The sequence below is a fragment of the Scyliorhinus torazame genome, chromosome 5, assembly GCF_047496885.1.
Source record: "Scyliorhinus torazame isolate Kashiwa2021f chromosome 5, sScyTor2.1, whole genome shotgun sequence".
Lineage (NCBI taxonomy): Eukaryota > Metazoa > Chordata > Chondrichthyes > Carcharhiniformes > Scyliorhinidae > Scyliorhinus > Scyliorhinus torazame.
The window spans coordinates 108,506,808-108,528,408 of record NC_092711.1 but is presented as its reverse complement, the minus strand read 5'-3'; the positions used below and the strand labels follow the sequence as shown (position 1 = coordinate 108,528,408).

The 21,601-nt window shown below is 49.1% G+C and overlaps 1 protein-coding gene across 6 annotated transcripts in view; it reads right to left on the bottom strand.

Moving 5' to 3' along the window:
- The window catches only part of LOC140419375 (uncharacterized), a 107,496-nt gene extending 90,908 nt beyond the window's left edge, over window positions 1-16,588 (bottom strand). The window contains exons 1-3 of one of the 6 annotated variants that reach the window (XR_011945741.1): window positions 16,183-16,581; window positions 13,178-13,351; window positions 229-9,418 (exon numbers count right to left, since the gene is read on the bottom strand). The gene's annotated coding sequence lies outside the window, so the exon portion shown is untranslated. Of the gene's footprint in view, window positions 1-228; window positions 9,419-11,165; window positions 13,352-16,110; window positions 16,162-16,182 lie in introns of those variants that run through there. The other 5 variants (XR_011945738.1, XR_011945739.1, XR_011945737.1 and 2 more) reach the window with 5 other exon arrangements.
- Window positions 16,589-21,601: the final 5,013 nt, after the last annotated feature.

Genomic DNA, 21,601 nt, shown 5'->3' with positions numbered 1-21,601 from the left:
CCGGAGAAAGGGATTGGAAGTGAGCCAATCAGAATAGATCAAACAGGTCAGGAGGGACATAGGATGACCTATGGGTGTCGAGTATGTGAAACTTGATGCCATTTGAGTGTATCAGTACTGATCTCTCTGTCTGGGACATTCACTTAGTCCCGGAGCTGCAGAGAGCAACATGTTATCTGTATCACTGTGGACTAAGTTTAGCTTGCAAGCTGAATAAAATAACTAACGTTATACTTGCAAATCCATCTCGACTTTTATTGAGGCCAGACTGACGGATAAAGAAATTTGGGATTCAACACAGCTAGCCAATTTCTGATCCACATCTCTAAATCACCCTCAATCCCCAGCCTCCGTATTTTCTGCAAAATATGGGGGAGCAATCAAGCTAGAGGGGAATCTAGCGGGGGGACGGACGTGGGACTAACTGGGTTGCTGCTGCTGAGGGTGAGGGGAAGCTGATACGAGATGAGGTGGTCGGGACTGGAGGGCGCCGTCTGGGGGACAGACGGGTGCGTGGGACCCGGGTGAGGAGCTGGCTTAAAAAAGGGGATGGCTAGTCGATGAGGGGGGGGGGTAAAGGGCCCCCCAACCCGGCTGATCACGTGGAATGTGAGAGGTTTGAATGGGCCAATTAAGAGGGCAAGGGTATTTGCGCACTTAAAGAGACTGAAGGCGGACGTGGTCATGCTCCAGGAGACGCACCTGAAACTGGCGGATCAGGTTAGACTAAGGAAAGGATGGGTGGGACAGGTATTCCACTCAGGGTTAGATGCAAAAAATAGAGGGGTGGCAATACTGGTGGGGAAACGGGTATTGTTTGAGGCTAAGACCATAGTGGCGGATAGTGGGGGCAGGTACGTGATGGTGAGTGGCAGATTGCAAGGTGTGGTGGTGGTGCTGGTGAACGTATACGCCCCGAACTGGGATGACGCGGGATTCATGAAGTGTATGTTGGGACGTATCCCGGACCTGGAGGCAGGAAACTTGTTAATGGGGGGGGACTTTAACACGGTGCTGGACCCAGGGCTGGACCGGTCCAGATCCAGGACCGGGAGAAGGCCGGCAGCGGCCAACGTGTTCAAGGGATTTATGGAGCAGATGGGAGGAGTAGATCCATGGAGATTTGCCAGACCGATGGGTAAAGAGTTTTCCTTCTTCTCCCACGTCCATAAAGTATACTCCCGGATAGACTTTTTTGTCTTGGGAAGGGCGCTGATCCCGAAAGTGGCAGGAACGGAGTACTGGGCTATAGACGTTTCAGATCACGCCCCACACTGGGTGGATCTAGATCTAGGAGAGGAAAAGGAGCAGCGCCCACTTTGGAGATTAGACATGGGACTACTGGCGGATGAGGGGGTATGTGGAACGGTGAGGGGATGTATTGAAAGATACCTGGATGTCAATGATGGTGGGGAGGTTCAGGTGGGAGTAGTATGGGAGGCGCTGAAGGCGGTGGTTAGGGGAGAGCTGATTTCCATAAGAGCCCACAAGGGGAAACAAGAGGGTGAAGAAAGGGAGAGATTGATTGGGGAGATTCTGAGGGTGGATAGGCAGTATGCGGAGGCCCCAGATGAAGGGCTATACAGGGAAAGACGAAGACTACAAACGGAGTTTGACCTGCTGACCATGGGTAAGGCGGAGACGCAGTGGAGAAAGGCACAGGGAATACAATATGGGGAAAAGGCGAGCCGACTGCTGGCCCAACAACTTAGAAAGAGGGGGGCGGCGAGAGAGATCGGAGGAGTCAGATGAAACGGGAAAGATGGAGCAGAGAGCAGGGAAAGTGAACGAGGTGTTTAAGACATTTTATGAGAGGCTGTATAAGTCCCAACCCCCGGAGGGGAAAGAGGGAATGATACACTTTTTGGACCAGCTGGAGTTCCCGAGGGTGAAGGAGCAGGAGGTGGCAGGTCTGGGGGCGCAGATTGAGATGGAGGAGGTGATTAAAGGAATTGGGAGCATGCAAGCAGGGAAGGCCCCGGGACCAGATGGGTTCCCGGTGGAATTTTACAGGAAATATGTGGACCTGCTGGCCCCACTTCTGACGAGAACCTTTAATGAGGCTAAGGAAAGGGGGTCACTACCCCCAACAATGTCGGAGGCGACGATATCGTTGATTCTGAAACGAGACAAAGACCCGCTGCAGTGCGGGTCATACAGGCCCATCTCCCTCCTAAACGTAGACGCCAAACTGCTGGCCAAAGTGATGGCGACAAGGATAGAGGATTGTGTCCCAGTGGTGGTACATGACGACAAGACAGGGTTTTTTAAAGGGAGACAATTGAACGCCAATATACGAAGGTTGCTGGGGGTGATGATGAAGCCCCCACCGGAGGGCGAGGCAGAGATAGTGGTGGCGATGGATGCAGAGAAGGCATTCGATAAGAGTGGAGTGGGACTATTTGTGGGAGGTGCTGAAGAGATTTGGGTTCGGGGAGGGGTTCATTAGATGGGTTAGACTCCTGCACGGGGCCCCGGTGGCAAGCGTTGTTACAAATAGGCAAAGATCGGATTACTTCCGATTACATAGGGGCACAAGACAGGGATGCCCCCTGTCCCCGTTGCTGTTCGCGTTGGCAATCGAGCCATTGGCCATAACGCTGAGGGACTCTAAGAAGTGGAGGGGGGTGCTCAGAGGGGGAAGAGGAACATCGTGTGTCATTGTATGCAGACCATTTGCTGCTATATGTGGCGGACCCAGTAGAGGGGATGCCAGAGGTAATACAGATACTCAGGGTGTTTGGAGAGTTCTCGGGATATAAATTAAATATGGGAAAGAGCAAACTTTTTGTGATGCACCCCGGGGAACAGGGTAGGGGGATAGATGTTCTGCCGCTGAGGAGAGTAGCAAGGAATTTTCGGTACCTAGGGATTCAGGTGGCCAGGAACTGGGGAACCCTGCATAAACTTAACTTGACGCGACTGGTAGAGCAGATGGAGGAGGACTTTAAGAGGTGGGATATGGTGCCTGTAGAAGCCAGGTATTTCGAATACAACTAGTATAGGTAAAAGATAGCTGTTTAAGCATAAATATTGACCCCCAGTTTTAAATACCCATTTATACAGCGTAATTCACTTTTACTGAGGTCTGTTGTTCTGGCAAATGCATATTTTCAAAGTCAGTGTGACATTAAAACAGCACAGTTGCAAGACAATTTGACACTGCTTGTGCTAATTGTCAAGGACAAGGACTGAATACCACAGCAACATGAAGGCACCATTGTTCAGAATGCAGATAACAGCTGGGTCAGAAAAGCTAATGTTGCACATTGAAGATGGACAGCTTGCCATCAAATCAAATGTGTTTGAGTCTAACCCAAACCAATTAGGATTATATTGGGGTGTGATTAGATGACTTAAGACAGATATGAAAGTGTATAACTGAAAAGTTTCCGCCCGCCATTTTAGTGTTGTCTGTCCTTAATTTCTGTCTTTGATTCTGTCAGTGTGTCTTTCTGTAGTGTCTTTGTGTTGTGTTGTCTTTCTGTTAGTTTCGTCAGTTTTGTCCTTAATAGTCTCTGTTGGAGATGTCTTTTGGGAGTTCTGTCAGTCTGTGTCAGTGATGGAGTGTATTTTGACTTTGAGTTTAGCTGAAGATTAGCACTCTCTCTCTCTCTCTTTTCATGTTTCATTGCCAGACTTTGACCATTTAAAAGTTACTTTCGAGCTGTCTGCCTAAGCAAAAAAGATAATGCCTGTAATTCTCTGAAAGCTTCGAATTGTCTACGAATTGCCTTTTAAATGACTTTCAAATTGTAATCAAGCGACTACAAATAAAACAATTCTTTTTGGCACCTGAGGAGTTTTAACTGAAGTTTCTGCTGAGTCCCAGTATTCGCAAAGTGTTACTGGTAACCGAATAGCAGAAATAATATAAATTCCTTCAATTTTACACAGTCGAATAATACAAGGATCGAACAACTTGGCATAGTCCAGAAATATTACAAATCTTACAACTTGTCGTATTGCGCCAGGACTTTGATTCATCAACTAAGCTTCCCCCAAACTTGGCGTAGTTCGGCAGGTTAAGATCCCATCAATTAAAGATTCCTACATTTTGGCGAGCCAGCCAGGAGTTAACATTCTTTCAAATTAAAGATTCCTACAGTGCCCCTGTCATTGGTGGGCAGAGTACAGGCGGTTAAAATGGTGGTCCTCCCGAGGTTTCTTTTCGTGTTTCAGTGCCTCCCCATCCTGATTACAAAGGCCTTTTTCAAAAAAATAGACAGGAGCATTATGAGCTTTGTGTGGGCGGGAAAGACCCCGAGGGTAAAGAGGGGGTTCCTGCAGCGCAGTAGGGACAGAGGGGGATTGGCACTGCCGAGTCTGAGTGACTACTATTGGGCCGCCAATGTGTCCATGCTCTGTAAGTGGATGAGGGAAGAAGGTGCTGCGTGGAAAAGGCTGGAGATGGAATCCTGGAAGGGAACAAGCCTAAAAGCGCTGGCGACGGCGCCGCTGCCGTTCTCCTCGAAAAGGTACACCACAAACCCAGTGGTGGTGGCGACCTTGAAGATCTGGGGGCAGTGGAGACGACACAGGGGAGTGACGGGTGCCTCCATGTGGTCCCCGATAAGGAATAACCACAGGTTCGTCCCGGGGAGGATAGATGGGGGATTTCAATGTTGGCAGCGAGCAGGAATTAGGAAGCTGAAGGACCTGTTTGTGGACGGGACGTTTGCGAGTTTGGGAGCATTGGAAGAAAAATATAAGTTGCCACCAGGGAATGCTTTCCGATACATGCAAGTGAGGGCATTTACGAGGCAACAGGTGAGGGAATTTCCGCAGCTCCCGACGCAAGGGATCTAGGATAGAGTAATTTCGGGGGCATGGGTTGGTGAAGGTAAAGTGTCCGAAATATACAGGGAGATGAGAGACGAGGGGGAGACGATGATAGAGGAGCTGAAGGGAAAATGGGAAGAGGAGCTGGGGGAAGAGATTGAGGAAGGGCTGTGGGCAGTTGCCCTAAGCAGGGTAAATTCCTCGTCCTCTTGTGCCAGGCTTAGCCTGATCCAATTCAAGGTTCTACACAGGGCGCATATGACGGGAGCAAGACTGAGCAGGTTTTTTGGGGTGGAGGATAGGTGTGGGAGGTGCTCGGGAAGCCCGGCGAACCACACCCACATGTTCTGGTCATGTCCGGCACTGCATGAGTTCTGGGTGGGTGTGGCAAGAGAGATCTCAAAGGTGGTGGGGGTCCGGGTCAAACCAAGCTGGGGGTTAGCTATATTTGGAGTTGCAGAAGAACCGGTAGTGCAGGAGGCGCAAGAGGCCGACCTTTTGGCCTTTGCGTCCCTAGTAGCCCGGCGAAGGATTCTACTTATGTGGAAAGAAGCGAAACCCCCGGGCGTGGAGGCCTGGATAAATGACATGGCAGGGTTCATAAAACTGGAGCGAATAAAATATGCATTAAGAGGGTCGGCTCAGGGGTTCACCAGGCGGTGGCAACCGTTCCTTGCCTATCTCGCGGAACGATAATGGAAAAACAGAAAAGACAGCAGCAGCAACCCAGGGGGGAGGGGGGAAGGGGGGGGGGGGAAGTGTTTATTTCGTGTTTTTGTTTTTATGCTAGTTGTTTATATTTGCTTCTTGTGTATTACTTTTTCCTCATTTGTTGTTCGTTTAATATATTATTTAAATAACGTTTAATGTATATTTTATTACTAAGTTGTAAAAATGGAAAAATGTTTGTTTGAAAAACTTCAATAAAATATATATATTTTTTAAAAATGAATTCACTCAGTGTGACCTTTATAAATGGTAATCATGGATACACTTATATTAAGGGCACACCTTGTATAATCTTTAATATAATTTGTATTATAAGTTAATACAGCAAGCATTATAAAATATTCTGTCAATTAGACGTGGTGACCATATTATCCTTTGTATTAAAAGTAAAATGGTCGAGGGCAGCTTGCAGTAAGAAGCTAGTTGGGGCTTCATAGGAGGCAGATGGGTGATAAGGGAGAGACTGACTCTGTTTTCGGAAGAATCCAAGCTGCTGGCATTAGCAGTTAGTTATCAGAGGGAACGAACTGACAGACATCCATTCCTCTCCGATCAGGTGAAGGAGTCTCAGGTTAGCAAATATCTAGAAGCGTGACCTATTACCAATTCTAAAGATCACGGGAGACTCCTCAGATATTAAGGATAGCAGCGTCACTATGGCGATCTTAATAAACATTAGTTGTTTGGTAAGTGCTAATCTACAGAATATTGGGAGGACTAAAGAGGAGTGATGACTGTCTAAAAATGTACATAACTTGTGCCCTCACTTCTGTAGGCTGAGCCGAGTTCTGTTTGACTTATATGGAGGTTAAGGCAGATCTGGTCTGCTGGCTGTGTTTGCAATCTTTAATAAATCATACAAACTGAATTCAAGGCTTGATCCTTTCTACTAGAACAAGAACAAAGAAAATTACAGCACAAAACAGGCCCTTCGGCCCTCCCAGCCTGCGCCGATCCAGATCCTCTATCTAAACCTGTCGCCTATTTTCCAAGGATCTACTTCCCTCTGTTCCCCGCCCGTTCATATATCTGTCTAGATGCATCTTAAATGATGCTATCGTGCCCGCCTCTACCACCTCCACTGGCAAAGCATTTCAGGCACCCACCACCCTCTGCGTAAAAAACTTTCCACGCACATCTCCCTTAAACCTTCCCCCTCTCACCTTGAAATCGTGACCCCTTGTAATTGACACCCCCACTCTTGGAAAAAGCTTGTTGCTATCCACCCTGTCCATATCTCCCATAATGTACTCATTAAGAATCTCACCCATTTCCTCTGACTCCACGCATAAATTCCCTCTTTTGTCTTTGAGTGGGCCAATCCTTTCTCTAGTTACCCTCTTTCTCCTTATATACGAATAAAAGGCTTTGGGATTTTCCTTAACCCTGTTAGCCAAATATATTTCATGACCCCTTTTAGCCCTCTTTATTGCGCGTTTGAGATTTGTCCTACTTTCCCAATATTCCTCCAAAGCTTCATCAGTTTTAAGTCACCTAGATCTTATGTATGCTTCCTTTTTCATCATACCTGGTCTCACAATTCCACCCATCATCCATGGTTCCCTAATCTTGCCATTTCTATCCCTCATTTTCACAGGGACATGTCTGTCCTGCACTCTAATCAACCTTTCCTTAAAAGACTCCCACATTTCAAATGTGGATTTACCATTAAACAGCTGCGCCCAATCCACATTCCCTAACTCCTGGCGAATTTTGTTACACTTGGCCTTTCCCCAATTTAGCACTCTTCCTTTAGGACCACTCTCGGCTTTGCCCATGAGTATTCTAAAACTTACGGAATTGTGATCGCTATTCCCAAAGTAATCACGGACTGAAACTTCAACCACCTGGCCGGGATGATTCCACAATACCAGGTCCAGTATGGCCCCTTCGAGTTGGACTATTTACATACTGCTCTAAAAAATCTCTCCTGGATGCTCCTTAGAAATACTGCTCCATCTACGCCTCCAACACTACACGAGTCCCATTCAATGTTGGGGAAGTTAAAATCTCCCATCACGACCACTCTATTGCTCCTACATTTTTCTATAATCTGTCTACATATTTGTACCTCTACTTCACGCTCGCTTTTGGGAGGCCTGGAGTTAAGTCCCAACAATGTTACTGCACCCTTCCTATTTCTTAGCTCTACCCATATTGCCTCAGTACTCGAATCCTCCATAGTGACCTCCTTCAATCACAGCGGTAATATCATCTCTGACCAGTAATGCAACTCCTCAACCCCTTTTACCTCCCTCTCTATCCCTCCTGAAGCATCTATACACTGGGATATTTAGTTGCCAATCTTGCCCTTCCCTCAACCAAGTCTCAGTAATACCAATAACAAAATATTCCCAGGTACAAATCCAAGCCCTAAGTTCATCTGCCTTACATGCTACACTTCTCGCATAAAAACAGATGCACCTCAGACCACCTGTCCCTTGGCGTTCATCATCTCTTTTGCAGGTTGAATGAATGACTGAATCCTTTCCCACACAGAGCAGGTGAACGTCCGCTCCCCAGTGTGAACTCGCTGATGTGTCTGCAGGTTGAAGAAATCAATGATTCCCTTCCCACACCGAGAGCAGGTGAATGTTTCTACCCAGTGTGAACTCGCTGGTGTGAATGCAGGCTGAATAACCGAGTGAATCCCTTCCCACACTGAGAGCAGGTGAATGGCCTCTCCCAGTGTGAACTCGCTGGTGTGAATGCAGGCTGAATAACCGAGTGAATCCCTTCCCACACTGAGAGCAGGTGAATGGCCTCTCCCCAGTGTGAACCCGCTGGTGTGAATGCAGGTTGAATAACCGAGTGAATGTCTTCCCACACTGAGAGCAGGTGAATGTTTCTACCCAGTGTGAACTCGCTGGTGTGAATGCAGGCTGAATAACCGAGTGAATCCCTTCCCACACTGAGAGCAGGTGAATGGCCTCTCCCAGTGTGAACTCGCTGGTGTGAATGCAGGCTGAATAACCGAGTGATTCCCTTCCCACACTGAGAACAGGTGAATGGCCTCTCCCCAGTGTGAACTCGCTGGTGTATCCGCAGGGTGGATGAATCATTAAATCTCTTTCTGCATAGAGGGCAGGTGAACGGCCTCTCCCCAGTGTGAATTCGCTGCTGTCTCTGCAGGGCGGATGAATCAATGAATCCCTTCTCACACTAAGAGCAGGTGAGTGGCCTCACCCCAGTATGAATTTGGTGATGTCTCTGCAGGTGAGATAACCAAGTGAATTCCTTCCCACACTGAGAGCAAGTGAACAACCTCTCCCCACTGTGAAGTTGCTGATGTTTCTGCAGGGTGGAAAGATCAATGAATCCTTTCCCACACGGAGTGCAGGTAAACGGCCTCTCAGTGTGAACTCGCTGGTGTGACTGCAGGGTGAATAACTGTGCGAATCCCTTCCCACATACAGAGCAGGTGAACGGCCTCTCCCCAGTGTGACTGCGTCGATGAATCTCCAGCTTAGATGGGAAGCTGTATCCATTCCCACAATCCTCACATTTCCACGGTTTCTCCATTTTTTGGGTCTCCTCGTGTCTCTCCAGATTGACAATCAGTGGAAATGTTGTCTACACACAGAATGTATGCTCTGTTACTCCTCACTATGATTGATGTGATGTTTTTCCAGGCTGTGTAACTGGTGTAAGCTCTTTCCACAGTCAATTCACTGGAACACTCTCACTCGGGTGTGTGTTGTGTAGGTCTCGTTGCTTTTCCAGTCACACTCACATGTAAAATGTTTTGAAGCCTACATACTGAGCCTACATACTGGACAAACATTTCTCCTTCTCGCCGATGATTTTCAGAGTCCGATGATATTCAGGTCAGAGGTATCGAGTGACTTTGTCATATCGAGACATGACATTTGAGCTCTCTGTTTGTAATTCCTCCTCTTCCAATATCCTTGAAAAACAATTTACAAAAGTCATCATTGTTAATACAGGTAGCAATTCAGAACTGACAATTCTAGTTCCTCTGGAACATTATTTCGTCTCTCGTTCTCCAAAATCTGTAAATCTCTATCCCACACAATCTCCCTCCATTCTCACTCTGCTGTATCTAATATTCCCAATTCTCCTGATTCATGTTGATTGACACTACTTTGAACCCCCCAACATCTGGCCTGGGCTTGTGAAATCCTACCAACTGTTCTGGCTTCAGACAATTCACCTGAACATAGAACTTTACAGCGTAGTACAGGCCCTTTGGCCCTCGATGTTGCGCCGACCTGTGAAACCACTCTAAAGCTCATCTACACTATTCCCTTATCATCCATATGTTTATCCAATGACCATTTAAATGCCCTTAATGTTGGCGAGTCCACTACTGTTGCAGGCAGGGCATTCCACGCCCTTACTATTCTCTGAGTAAAGAACCTACCTCTGACATCTCTTCTATATCTATCTCGCCACAATTTAAAGCTATGTCCCCTCGTGCTAGACATCACCATCCAAGGAAAAAGGCTCTCACTGTCCACCCTACCTAATCCTCTGATCATCTTGTATGCCTCAATTAAGTCTCCTCTTAACCTTCTTCTCTCTAACGAAAACAGCCTCAAGTCCCTCAGCCTTGCCTCGTAAGATCTTCCCTCCATACCAGGCAACATCCTGGTAAACCTCCTCTGCACCCTTTCCAATGCTTCCACATCCTTCCTATAATGCAGCGACCAGAACTGCACGCAATACTCCAAATGCGGCCGCACCAGAGTTTTGTATATCTGCAACATGACCTCATGGCTCTGAAACTCAATCCCTCTACCAATAAAAGCGAACACACCGTACGCCTTCTTAACAACCCTCTCAACCTGGGTGGCAACTTTCAGGGATCTATGTACATAGACACCGAGATCTCTCTGCTCATCCACACTGCCAAGAATCTTACCATTAGCCCAGTACTCTGTCTTCCTGTTATTCCTTCCAAAATGAATCACCTCACAATTGTCTGCATTAAACTCCATTTGCCACCTCACAGCCCAGCGCTGCAGCTTATCTATGTCCCTCTGTAACTTGTAACATCCTTCCGCACAGTCCACAACTCCACCGACTTTAGTGTCATCTGCAAATTTACTCACCCATCCTTCTACGCCCTCCTCCAGGTCATGTATAAAAATGACAAACAGCAGTGACCCCAAAACAGATCCCTGGTGAATACAGATGCAATGTACTCATTAAGAATCTCACCCATTTCCTCTGACTCCACGCATTAATTCCCTCTTTTGTCTTTGAGTGGGCCAATCCTTTCTCTAGTTACACTCTTTCTCCTTATATACGAATAAAAGGCTTTGGGATTTTCCTTAAACCTGTTAGCCAAAGATATTTCATGATCCCTTTTAGCCCTCTTTATTGCGCGTTTGAGATTTGTCCTACTTTCTCGATATTCCTCCAAAGATTCATCAGTTTTAAGTCGCCTAGATCTTATGTATGCTTCCTTTTTCATCTTAGCTCGTCTCACAATTCCACCCGTCATCCATGGTTCCCTAATCTTGCCATTTCTATCCCTCATTTTCACAGGAACATGTCTGTCCTGCACTCTAATCAACCTTTCCTTAAAAGACTCCCACATTTCAAATGTGGATTTACCCTTAAACAGCGGTGCCCAATCCACATTCCCCAACTCCTGGCGAATTTTGTTATATTTGGCCTTTCCCCAATTTAGCACTCTTCCTTTCGGACCACTCTCGGCTTTCACCATGAGTATTCTAAATCTCAAGGAATTGTGATTGCTATTCCCAAAGTAATCACTGACTGAACTTCAACCACCTGGCCCGGATCATTCCCCAGTACCAGGTCCAGTATGGCCCCTTTCCGAGTTGGACTATTTACCTACTGCTCTAAAAAAACTCTCCTGGATGCTCCTTACAAATTCTGCTCCATCTACGCCTCCAACAACACAGGAGTCCCATTCAATGTTGGGGAAGTTAAAATCTCCCATCACGACCACCCTATTGCTCCTAGACTTTTCTACAATCTGTCTACATATTTGTACCTCTACTTCACGCTCACTTTTGGGAGGCCTGTAGTAAAGTCCCAACAATATTACTGCACCCTTCCTATTTCTTAGCTCTACCCATATTGCCTCAGTGCTCGAATCCTCCATAGTGCCCTACTTAATCACAGCTGTGATATCATCTCTGACCAGTAATGCAACTCCTCCACCCTTTTTACCTCCCTCTCTATCCCTCCTGAAGCATCTATACATTGGGATATTTAGTTGCCAATCTTGCCCTTCCCTCAACCAAGTCTCAGTAATACCAATAACATCATATTCCCATCTACAAATCCAAGCCCTAAGTTCATCTCCCTTACGTGCTACACTTCTAGCACTAAAACAGATGCACCACAGACCACCTGTCCCTTTGAGTTCATCATCTCTTCCGTCTACTCTTCCCCTTAGACACAATGAGTTTATTATTTAGTATTCAGAGTCTAACAATGGTCTCTCCTCAGTGTGAACTCTCTAATGCTTTTGCAGGTTGAATGAATGACTGAATCCTTTCCCACACTGAGAGCAGGTGAACGTCCGCTCCACAGTGTGAACTCGCTGGTGTGTCTGCAGGTTGAAGAAATCAATGATTCCCTTCCCACACCGAGAGCAGGTGAATGTTTCTACCCAGTGTGAACTCGCTGGTGTGAATGCAGGCTGAATAACCGAGTGAATCCCTTCCCACACTGAGAGCAGCTGAACGGCTTCTCCCCAGTGTGAACCCGCTGGTGTGAATGCAGGCTGAATAACCGAGTGAATCCCTTCCCACACTGAGAGCAGGTGAACGGCCTCTCCCCAGTGTGACCTCGCTGGTGAGCCTGGAGGCTGGATAACTGAGTGAATCCCTTCCCACACCGAGAGCAGGTGAATGGCCTCTCCCCAGTGTGAACTCGCTGGTGTCTCAACAGGGTGGATGAATCAATAAATCTTTTTCTGCATTGAGGGCAGGTGAATGGCCTCTCCCCAGTGTGAATTCGCTGATGTCTCTGCAGGGTGGATAAATCAATGAATCCCTTCTCACACTGAGAGCAGGTGAATGGCTTTTCCCCAGTGTGAACTCGCTGGTGTAACTGCAGGTGAGATAACTGAGTGAATTCCTTCCCACACTGAGAACAGGTAAATGGCTTCTCCCTGGTGTGAACTTGCTTATGTCTCTGCAGGTGAGATAACCAAGTGAATTCCTTCCCACAGTGAGAGCAGGTGAACAACCTCTCCCCACTGTGAAGTTGCTGATGTTTCTGCAGGGTGGAAAGATCAATGAATCCTTTCCCACACTGAGTGCAGGTAAACGGCCTCTCCTCAGTGTGAACTCGCTGGTGTGACTGCAGGCTGAATAACTGTGCGAATCCCTTCCCACACTGAGAGCAGGTGAACGGCCTCTCCCCAGTGTGACTGCGGCGATGAATCTCCAGCAGAGATGGGGCTCTGTATTCCTTCCCACAGTCCCCACATTTCCACGGTTTCTCCATGTTTTGGGTCTCCACGTGTCTCTCCAGATTGACAATCAGTGGAAACGTTACCTACACACAGAATATATGCTCGGTCTCTCCTCACTATGATTGATGTGATGTTTTGTCAGGCCGTGTAACTGGTTTAAGCTCTTTCCACAGTCAGTTCACTGGAACACTCTCACTCGGGTGTGTGTTGTGTGGAACTCGGTGCTTTTCCAGTCACACTCACATTTAAAATCTTTTGAAGCCTACACACTGAGCCTACATACTGGACAAACATTTCTGCTTCTCGCCGATGATTTCCAGAGCCCGATGATATTCAGGTCAGAGGTAATGAGTGACTTTGTCATATCGAGACATGGCATTTGAGCTCTCTGTTTGCAATTCCTCCTCTTCCAATATTCTTTAAAAATAATTTACAAAAGTCATCATTGTTAATACAGATAGCAATTCAGAACTGACAATTCTAGTTCCTCTGGAACATTATTTCCTCTCTCGATCTCCAAAATCTGTAAATCTCCATCCCAACAATCTCCCTCCATTCTCACTCTGCTGTATCTAATATTCACCCTCCCAATTCTCCTGATTCATGTTAATTGACACTACTTTTAACCCAACATCTGGCCTGGGCTTGTGAAATCCTACCAACTGTTCTGGCTTCAGACAATTCACCTGAACATAGAACAGCGCAGTACAGGCCCTTCGGCCCTCGATGTTGCGTCAACCTGTGAAACCACTCTAAAGCCCATCTACACTATTCCCTTATCATCCATATGTTTATCCAATGACCATTTAAATGCCCTTAATGTTGGCGAGTCCACTACTGTTGCAGGCAGGGCATTCCACGCCCTTACTATACTCCGAGTAAAGAACCTACCTCTGACATCTCTTCTATATCTATCCCCCCTCAATTTAAAGCTATGTCCCCTCGTGCTAGACATCACTATCCGAGGAAAAAGGCTCTCACTGTCCACCCTACCTAATCCTCTGATCATCTTGTATGCCTCAATTAAGTCTCCTCTTAACCTTCTTCTCTCTAACGAAAACAGCCTCAAGTCCCTCAGCCTTCCCTCGTAAGATCTTCCCTCCATACCAGGCAACATCCTGGTAAATCTCCTCTGCACCCTTGCCAATGCTTCCACATCCTTCCTATAATGCGGCGACCAGAACTGCACGCAATACTCCAAATGCGGCCGCACCAGAGTTTTGTACAGCTGCAACATGGCCTCATGGCTCCGAAACTTAATCCCTCTACCAATAAAAGCTAACACACCGTTTGTCTTCTTAACAACCCTGTCAACCTGGGTGGCAACTTTCAGGGATCTATGTACATGGACACGGAGATCTCTCTGCTCATCCACACTACCAAGAATCTTACCATTAGCCCAGTACTCTGTCTTCCTGTTATTCCTTCCAAAATGAATCACCTTACACTTTTCTGCATTAAACTCCATATTTCACCTCTCAGCCCAGTTCTGCAGCTTATCTATGTCCCTCTGTAGCTTGTAACATCCTTCCGCACTGTCCACAACTCCACCGACTTTAGTGTCATCTGCAAATTTACTCACCCATCCTTCTACACCCTCCTCCAGGTCATTTATAAAAATGACAAACAGCAGTGGCCCCAAAACAGATCCTTGTGGTACACCACTAGTGACTGAACTCCAGGCTGAACATTTCCCATCAACCACCACCCTTTGTCTTCTTCCAGCTAGCCAATTTCTGATCCAAACTGCTAAATCACCCCAAATTCCATGCCTCCGTATTTGCTGTAATAGCCTACCATGGGGAACCTTATCAAACGCTTTCCTGAAATCCATATACACCACATCAACTGCTTTACCCTCATCCACCTGTTTGGTCACCTTCTCAAAGAACTCAATAAGGTTTGTGAGGCACAACGTGCGTGGGTTTCCTCCGGGTACTCCGGTTTCCTCCCACAGTCCAAAGATGTGCAGGTTATGTGGATTGGCCATGATAAATTGCCCGGTGTCCAAAATTGCCCTTAGTGTTGGGTGGGGTTACTGGGTTATGGGGATAGGGGGGAGGTGTTGCCCTTGGGTAGGGTGCTCTTTCCAAGAGCCGGTGCAGACTCGATGTGCCGAATGGCCTCCTTCTGCACTGTAAATTCTATGAACCTACCCTTCACAAAACCACGTTGACTATCTAATCAAATTATTCCTTTCCAGATGATTATACATACTATCTCATAAACCTTTCCAAGACTTTGCCCACAACAGAAGTAAGGCTCACTGGTCTATAGTTACCGGGGTTGTCTCTACTCCCCTTCTTGAACAAGGGGACAACATTTGCGATCCTCCAGTCTTCTGGCACTATTCCTGTGGACAATGATGACATAAAGGTCAAAGCCAAAGGCTCAGCAATCTCCTCCCTAGCTTCCCAGAGAATCCTAGGATAAATCCAATCCGGCCCAGGGGACTTACCTATTTTCACACTTCCCAGAATTGCTAACACCTCCTCCTTATGAACCTCAAGCCCTTCTAGTCTAGTAGCCTGTTTCCAAGTATTCTCCTCGACAACATTGTCTTGTTCCTGTGTGAATACTGACGAGAAATATTTATTTAGCACCTCTCCTATCTCCTCGGACTCCACGCACAACTTCCCACTACTGTCCTTGACTGGTCTTACTTTTACCCTCGTCACTCTTTTATTCCTGACATATCTGTAGAAAGCTTTAGGGTTATCCTTGATCCTACCTGCCAAAGACTTCTCATGTCCCCTCCTGGCTCTTCTTAGTTCTCTCTTTAGGTCCATCCTAGCTAACTTGTAACTCTCGAGCGCCCGAACTGAACCTTCACGTCTCATTTTTACAGAAGCCTCCTTCTTTAGACAAGTGATTCGACTACTTTAGTAAACACGGTTCCTTCGCTCGACTGCTTCCTCCCTGCCTGACAGGTACATACTTATCAGGGACACGCAGTATCTGTTCCTTGAACATGCTCCATATTTCAATTGTGCCCATCCGCTGCAGTTTCACTCCCCATCCTATGCATCCTAAGTCTTGCCTCACCGCATCATAATTGCCTTTCCCCCAGCTATAACTCTTGCCCGGTGGTATATACCTATCCCTTTCCATCACTCATAACCTGTGATTATACCTCTCTCCAGTTGCACCATCTGGACCTGTAAAGACTTCATAACCTGCAAAGACTCGCATTCAAAGTATCATCTTGCATCATTGGCTGTGAATGTGTAAGCCAACTCTTCACCCACCTGATGAAGGAGCTACGCTCTAAAAGTTCGTGATACCAAATAAATCTGGTGTTGTCAGACTTCTCACTCAGCCCAGCCCCGTCCAACGCGGCATCTCCACATTCTGAACAATGGGGAACAAGCTCCTCCCACTCACTGAAACATCGCCCCGACAAAGACAGCAAACGCGCATGCGCCCTGATGCAGATCCAATAAAGATGGCAGCCGTTAACTCGAGCTGAATATGAGGATCTGCAGCCCCGCTCGGTACAAACTTGGTCCCGTAAACCTTCCGAGGTTTGCGACTTGCAAAAGCGTTACACAACGTTTCCGCCCACTCCCGCGATCTCTCGCTTCCTCCACATTGTGAAACGCCTATTACCAATTTCGGATCTGAAGACAGTCCTTCTCAATCGCCATTACCCACACTGCGCATGCTTCAAACACAGCGAACCCACCCCTCATTCACTCCGATTGGTTGGAGGACCAGCGGCTGGGTGGGTCCTGCAGTCCCGCCCCCCTCTTCTTATTGGTCTGGAGCTGCCGTCAATCACCCGAGCATTGTGACGGTTGCAGACGGCGAGAGGCTCAGGCTGACTCGCTGATTGATCAATAATAACATTGTTTCACTTTCGGCTCTCGGACCGCACTCGGGATTTGTAAACCCCGCCCCCCGACCTGACACTTCAGGCAATGATTGACGGCAGCTCCAGACAATAGGAGGAGAAGGGGATTGATTGGAGGACCGAACGGGAGTGGCTGGTCCTCCAACCAGTCAATGAATGAAGGGCGGGGCTCTCGGGGTGCCGGATCTTCACAGAGGAAGCAACCGCGCAGGCGCACGTGCCAACGCAAACGAAGAAATGTTCGTCTCCTCAATTTGTGACCTGGATGCATAGATTTTTGTAAACAGAGATTACAGCTATCCGACAAAAATTAAACAGATTGAGCCTTATTTTCTTGAGAAAACAAATCACTCAGTAGTGACCTGATACAAGTCTTTAAAATGATCTGTTTGTTGGACAGGAGAGAGGTGGGGCGGATGCTGCCAATTGTAAAGGAGTCGAAAACTGGGAGCCAGGAATAAACATGTCATAGAATGTACAGTGTGGAAGGAGTCTATTCAGCCCACGCACACAAGGGACGACCATGCAGACTCCGCACAGACAGTGACACAAGGTGGGAATCGAACCTGGGACCCTGGAGCTGTGAAGCAACTGTGCTAACCACTATGCAACCATGCTGCCCCTATGCTACTGTGTAGCACTGTGGTTAGCACTGAGAAATAGTGCCGGATTTGCCGGTTTTCTGCTTGACATTGAGGAGGCTGACAAGCACTGTTGCCTCACAGCACCAGTCGATTCCCAGCTTGGGTCACTGTCTGTGCGGAGTCTGCCTGTTCTCCCCGTGTCGGTGTGGGTTTTCTCCGAGTGCTCGGGTTTCCTCCCACAAGTCCTGAAAGATGTGCTTGTTCGGTGAATTGGACATTCTGAATTCTCCCTCAGTGTCCCCGACCAGGCGCCGGAGTGTGGCGACTGGGGCTTTTCACAGTAACTTAATTGTAATGTTAATGTAAGCCTACTTGTGACAATAATAAAGATTAGAGTTATTATAAACTATGTCATAAATACAAGACAGTTACTAATATTTTTGTGGGCAGCACGGTAGCATTGTGGATAGCACAATTGCTTCACAGCTCCAGGGTCCCAGGTTCGATTCCGGCTTGGGTCACTGTCTGTGCAGGGTCTGCACATCCTCCCCGTGTGTGGGTGGGTTTCCTCCGGGTGCTCCGGTTTCCTCCCACAGTCCAAAGATGTGCAGGTTAGGTGGATTGGCCATGATAAATTGCCCTTTGTGTCCAAAATTGCCCTTAGTGTTGGGTGGGGTTACTGGGATATGGGGATAGAGTGGAGGTGCTGACCTTGGGTGGGGTGCTCTTTCCAGGAGCTGGTGCAGACTCGATGGGCCAAATGGCCTCCTTCTGCACTGTAAATTCGATGATGATAATAAGTCCAAGAGGGAGATATAGACACATTTCTTCATTCACTGGATTAGATTGTGCAACTTGTTACCAGGGAAGGAGTTGAGGAAAGTGCTGGGATGTTTCCAAAAGGAAATGGGACAAGCACATGAGAAAAGGGAATGGAAAGATCAGCTGACAGGCTGAGATGAGGTGGATGGGATGGAAGGAGATGTGTGTCTAGGATAATCTGCAGCAGAACCGTTGGACCAACTGGCCAGTTTGTGCATTGTATAATCGAAGTAATTCAATGTAAACTTCTTTTACACAATATGAGGATTGCAGATGGGAAATTTAAACCAAACATCATGTCAAGTCCCGACAGAGTCTATCGATTCATCAGGAGTTGAAAATCATCGGCCTTTCAATGTGGAAGGAGAAATCTTTGGTCTGCCTGAAACAAAAGATTTTAAACATCAGTGCGACTGGAAAAGCACTGAGGTACATACACACTGAGTGATTATTCCAGCGTACTGACTGTGCAAAGAGCTTTAACCTGTCAGATAGCCTGAAAAAGTATTGCACCATTTACATCAGGAAGTGACTGTACTCAGGCTGTGTGTGTGGCCCAGGCTCCACATCAGGAAGAGACCGTACTCAGGCTGTGTGTGTGGACCAGGCTTCACATCAGGAAGAGACCATGCTCAGGCTGTGTGTGTGGAAAAGGTTTCACATCAGGAAGAGACCGTACTCAGGCTGTGTGTGTGGCCCAGGCTCCACATCAGGAAAAGACCGTACTCAGGTTGTGTGTGTGGACCAGGTTTCACATCAGGAAGTGACCGTACTCAAGCTGAGTGTGTGGACCAGGTTTCACATCAGGAAGAGACCGTACTCAGGCTGTGTGTGTGGCCCAGGCTCCACATCAGGAAGTGACCGTACTCAGGCTGTGTGTGTGGCCCAGGTTTCACATCAGGAAGAGACCGTACTCAGGCTGTGTGTGTGGACCAGGTTTCACATCAGGAAGAGACCGTACTCAGGCTGTGTGTGTGGACCAGGCTTCACATCAGGAAGAGACCGTACTCAGGCTGTGTGTGTGGACCAGGTTTCACATCTGGAGTGACCGTACTCAGGCTGTGTGTGTGGAACAGGCTTCACATCAGGAAGTGACCGTCCTCAGGCTGTGTGTGGGGACCAGGTTTCACATCAGGAAGTGACCGTACTCAGGCTGTGTGTGTGGACCAGGTTTCACATCAGGAAGTGACCGTACTCAGGCTGTGTGTGTGGACCATGTTTCACATCAGGAAGAGACCGTACTCAGTCTGTGTGTGTGGGGGCCAGGCTCCACATCAGGAAGTCATCGTACTCAGGCTGTGTGTGTGGACCAGGGGCGAAATTCTCCGTTATCGGCGGAAAGTCCGCCGATCGGCGCAAAAAACGGCGCAAATCCCACTTGCGTCACGTCATAAAAATGGGCCGATAGTCTGCGGCCCGAAATGGGCTAGCAGCGACGTAATGGGATCCACGCTTGCGCAGTGGTTCACGCCGTGCAGCGTCATACGCGCTGCACGGCGTGACGGCTCATAAGGCCGCGCAGCTCCCCCCCACCCGACCGGAACAGCCGACCGCAACACCCGACTTGATGGCTGGCCGTCGCTCAGCCCCGAGGTTCGAGTCACGCGATGTGGAGGCGCTCCTGGATGCGGTGGAGCAGAGGAGGGACGCCCTGTATCCCGGGCACGGCCGCAGAGTTGCCCCACGCCACAGCCGGCGTCTGTGGAGGGAGGTGGCAGAGGCCGTCACCGCTGTGGCCCTAACACCACGGACAGGCACCCAGTGCCACAAGAAGGTGAACGACCTCGTCAGAGCAGGCAGGGTGAGCGTCCCCCATATCCCCCATATCCCCTCTCCCCCAAATCCCCCCTCCCCCATATCCCCCCTCCCCCATATCCCCCCCTCCCCCATATCCCCCATATCCCCCCTCCCCCATATCCCCCCCTCCCCCATATCCCCCTCCCCCATATCCCCCCTCCCCCATATCCCCCCTCCCCATATCCCCCCCTCCCCCATATCCCCCATATTCCCCCCTCCCCCATATCCCCCCCTCCCCCATATCCCCCCTCCCCCATATCCCCCCTCCCCATATCCCCCCTCCCCCATATCCCCCATATTCCCCCCTCCCCCATATCCCCCCTCCCCCATATCCCCCTCCCCCATATCCCTCCCTCCCCCATATTCCCCCCTCCCCCATATCCCCCCTCCCCCATATCCCCCCTCCCCCATATCCCCCATATCCCCCCTCCCCCATATCCCCCTCCCCCATATCCCCCATATCCCCCCTCCCCCATATCCCCCCCTCCCCCATATCTCCCATATTCCCCCCTCCCCCATATCCCCCCTCCCCCATATCCCCCTCCCCCATATCCCCCCCTCCCCAATATCCCCCATATTCCCCCCTCCCCCATATCCCCCCCTCCCCATATCCCCCCTCCCCCATATCCCCCATATCCCCCCTCCCCCATATCCCCCCCTCCCCATATCCCCCCTCCCCCATATCCCCCATATCCCCCCTCCCCCATATCCCCCCCTCCCCCATATCCCCCCTCCCCCATATCCCCCATATTCCCCCCTCCCCCATATCCCTCCTCCCCCATATCCCCCCTCCCCATATCCCCCCTCCCCCATATCCCCCATATCCCCCCTCCCCATATCCCCCCTCCCCCATATTCCCCATATCCCCCCCTCCCCCATATCCCCCCTCCCACATATCCCCCCTCCCCATATCCCCCATATCCCCCCTCCCCCATATCCCCCATATCCCCCCTCCCCATATCCCCCCTCCACCATATCCCCCATATTCCCCCCTCCCCCATATCCCCCCTCCCCCATATCCCCCATATCCCCCCTCCCCCATATCCCCCATATCCCCCCTCCCCCATATCCCCCATATCCCCCCTCCCCCATATCCCCCCTCCCCCATATCCCCCATATCCCCAAGTGAATCCAGCCCTAACCTTAACCTCTGCAATGCACGCGCAACCGATGGCGTGCATTCATATACCTGCCTAACACTGTTGCCTTTTACCCCTGCCACCACCCCCCCCCCCCAGGAGAAGCGCGCACACAACAATAGGGAGCATGTGAGGACTGGAGGAGGGCCCGCTGATGAGAGGCCACTGACCGTACACGAGGAAAGGGCCCTGGAACTGGCTGGCGGACCTGAGGACCGGGAGGTTGCTGATGCAGAGGTCGGGGCCCCACGAGCAAGTGAGCCACCAACAGCCCGTCCCCATATCCCCCCTCCCCTATATCCCCCTCTCCCGTATCACCTGATCACTGCCTGATGTCTAACCATGCATGCTTCATTGTGTATCGCAGGACCAAACGTCCAGGCACCCATCCCCGCAGATGCAGACCGCCCGCAGGATGCCCCTCGGAGACCACGGGAGACGGAGAGACCCGAACCCTCCAGCATGCGACGCC